The following is a 3485-nucleotide window of genomic DNA, read 5'->3' as shown; positions in this document are numbered from 1 at the left end:
CTGGCCATGTGCCTAAAGTATGTGAGACAGAGCTTCAAAATCTTTGACCCCAGGGAGAAGCCTGTCTCACCCTCTCCAGGACAGACCTTTTAGTTTTCCTGGCAGGCTGCGGTATGTTCAACACTCTTCTTCTGCATCACAACACAACACAAAGGCATCAATTCTTCTTCTATCATCCCTAGTCATTGTCCGGCTCTCTGATGCATAGCAAGTAATGGAGTTAAGCACATCTTATTCTCCAGACTGACCTCATTGCTCTTCAGTACTCTGGAGAGATCCCTGACAGCAGATTTTCCCAGTGCAATTTGTCTTTTGATTTTCTGACTGCTAGTGCCAAGAGTGTTGATTGTGGAACAAGCAAGCTGAAGTCATCAACAATCTCAATTTCTTTGTCCATCACGAAGCTCCTGATTGGCCTATTAGTGAGAATCTTTGCTTTCTTGCTGTTGAATTTTAATCTATATTGTAGACTACTGTCTTTGCCCTTATGCAGCAAATGCCTCATGTCCTCTTCAGTTTCAGCAGGCAAGGTTGTGTCATCTGCATAACGCAGGTTGTCGATGAGTCTTCCTCCAATCCTGATGCCACCTTCCTCCTCGTAGAGTCCAGCCTCCTGAACTATCTGTTCTGAATATAGATTGAAAAAAGTCTGGAGTTGAAGTTAGAGTATAAAACAAGTAGACCTTAGCTCACCAAAGAATACTCACTCTACTACATAACTCTTTGACTAAAGATTCCACAGAAGAATCCAGTTCAAGAGGAGGATAATATAGAACAGGATTTCTAGCTTTCATATATCCCAGACATTCTCGAGTAGTGGAGGCTGGATGAACTTCTGAAATTATTGTCCTGAGATAATTCTTTAATGTTTAAGCAATATCCCCTGAAATCATCTTAAAACCAAAGAGTAGCACAACAATTTATGAATGAAAATCTAACTTCTAGGTAAATGTTTGTTAAAACCACAATTAAAATAAAATTTTCTTTTAAAACAAAAACCCAAAGAACAATTTTGATTAGCTAGTGAAAACAATCTGCCTTGAGCATTAAGATCATGAAGATCTATATGAGAACAAAGTAACAACTGCAACTCAAAAAATTAGATCAGACTTATTCTACAATAATGGTTTATACAGTATTTGTTCTTATGGGACTGAGTTAGTTCATTTGGTTTTTGGATGTGCATAGGGATTTTATTCTTCGAAGGTCTCATTCATCTATTTTATCCTCTCTAGTTACAGGTATAAAATTAAAAATATTTTTTAAAAACTAGATTGGAATCTTAGGGGGCAGAGTTTATGCAAATTAGAGAGTAACAACTCAGGGGAGGGAATCATTGCATAAATTGAAGAGTAAAATCAGCATCACTGAATTGCATATCTGGGAACTCTGCACTTGGTGTAAGTTGTGCTCTGTATATTCTTGACAACAACAACATTTTTAAAAAGGAAAAAGAATACTTTAAACACATTTTCTTCTCTGAAATACTGCAAGATGGAAAACAAACCACACCCTTTAGCACGGGTTTCCTTTGTTTAAAAAGGGCCTGGCACTTATAAATGAATTTTTCTGTGCCCAAATTTTCAGATCTTTTTCTCATTAAGCTTTCTATTAAAGTTATTTGTAAAATTGGACCAGAGAGTCTCAGTGATCTGGGAAACATGAAAGTTTTACAGGTACACTTTCTCTGTAGCCACAATGTTGTTGTTGTTGTCGTCGTCGTGATGTGCCATCAAGTCTTCTGTGACTCATACTGACCCTATGAGTACGATAGCTCTGAACTCTGCTCTATCCTGAGTCACTCTGTCTCTGACACGCCTAGCCCCATTACCCCAGTTACTGTGTCAATCCATTTGATTCAGGGTCTTCCTCTTTTGTTCTATCCCTCCACCCTTCCAGGCATGATTTCGTTTTCCAAGGACCGGTCCCTCTTGGTCATGTGTCCAAAGTATGTGAGACAGAGCTTCAAAACCCTTGCCTCTAAGGAGCAGCCTGGTTTCACCCTCTCTAGAATAAACCTGTTTGTTTTCTTGGTGGTCCATGGTATGTTCAATACTTTTCTCCAGTGCCACAACTCAAAGGCATCAATCCCTTGAAGTCCTTACACATGACAGCCAATATGCAAAGGGTATTAGTTTATTTAATTCTTACAATAAATCCACTACTTTCCTCATTTTTAAGAAACTAAAGCTTAGAAGTGTCTGGTAGCCTACTCTAATCTACAGTCAACAGTTGGAGAATCTGTGGTTTAAACCTACACAGTCTAGCTACATCCAGAGGCTACACTCTTGAATACTACACCACACTGCAGCCCAGCAGCCAATTCAGGGCAAATTATTTGATCCAGACACCAATAATCTTATAATGATAATGTTAGTAACAACTCTTAAGTTTCATTCACATACTTGCACAAATATTAACAATTACCAAGATTTTATTTTTAAAAGGATACTATTTATAATTCACAAGCATACATGTAGCCCACATCTAGGGAGTCTCTGACCAAAACATGAATGACATTAGTAAATGCTGAGGTCAGAATATCATTCAGCCAAATGTCTATCACAGATGTTTTCTATAATTTACAAGGGTTAAACCAGGTGGCTCCTTGGAGGCAAGGATTCTGAGGCTCCATCTAACATACTTTGGACATGTTGTGAGGAGAGACCGGTCCTTAGAGAGGGACATCATGCTTGGGAGGGTGAAGGGATGGCACAGGAGAGGAAGGTCCTCTATGAGGTGGATTGATTCAGTGACTGGAATAATTGGGATGGGAGTGTCAGAGACGGTGCTATTGGCACAGGACAGAGCGGAGTTTAGGGCTGTTGTACATGGGGTCGCTATGAGTCGCAGGTGACTCGACGGCACATAACAACAAACAACGTTACTAGTTGTTGTTGAATACTGTTAAGTCAGAACCAACTCACAGCTGACCCTTTGGTGAGTTTTTAGAGGCAGTAAATAACAGAGGAGGCTGTCCATCTTTCTCCTAAGGAGCAGCTAGTGGATTAGAAGCACATATCTTTCTGTTGGCAGTGCAGTTCCTCACCACTAAGCCATACATGCAAGCACACAGTATTGTTGAAGATCATCCAAAAATAGCTAGACCGATACATTGACAGAAGATTTCCAGAATTTGAAGCTCTATTTAGAAGAGGCTATGGTGCCAGGGATATCATTGCTGTCAGATGGATCCTGGCTGAAAAAAAGCAAAGAATACTAGAAGAACGTCTATTTGTGTTTTATTGCCTATGCAAAGGCATTTGATTGTGTGGCTCATAACAAATTATGTCTAACCCTGAGAAGAATGGTGAGGTGTCAGAATGCTTGAAAATTGGCTTTTCTAGCCATTGTGTAAGCCCCTGTTGGGAAAGAATGATCTCCAGCTACCCTAACTGTGGATATGTTGTTGTTGTTATGTGCCGTCGAGTCGCTTGCAACTCATAGTGACCCTGTGTACAACAGCCCTAAACCCTGCTCTATCC

Source organism: Elephantulus edwardii, unplaced genomic scaffold (assembly GCF_000299155.1).
Source record: "Elephantulus edwardii isolate Elephantulus edwardi_28Jun2011 unplaced genomic scaffold, EleEdw1.0 scaffold00093, whole genome shotgun sequence".
Lineage (NCBI taxonomy): Eukaryota > Metazoa > Chordata > Mammalia > Macroscelidea > Macroscelididae > Elephantulus > Elephantulus edwardii.
Note: the sequence above shows the minus strand (reverse complement) of the source record.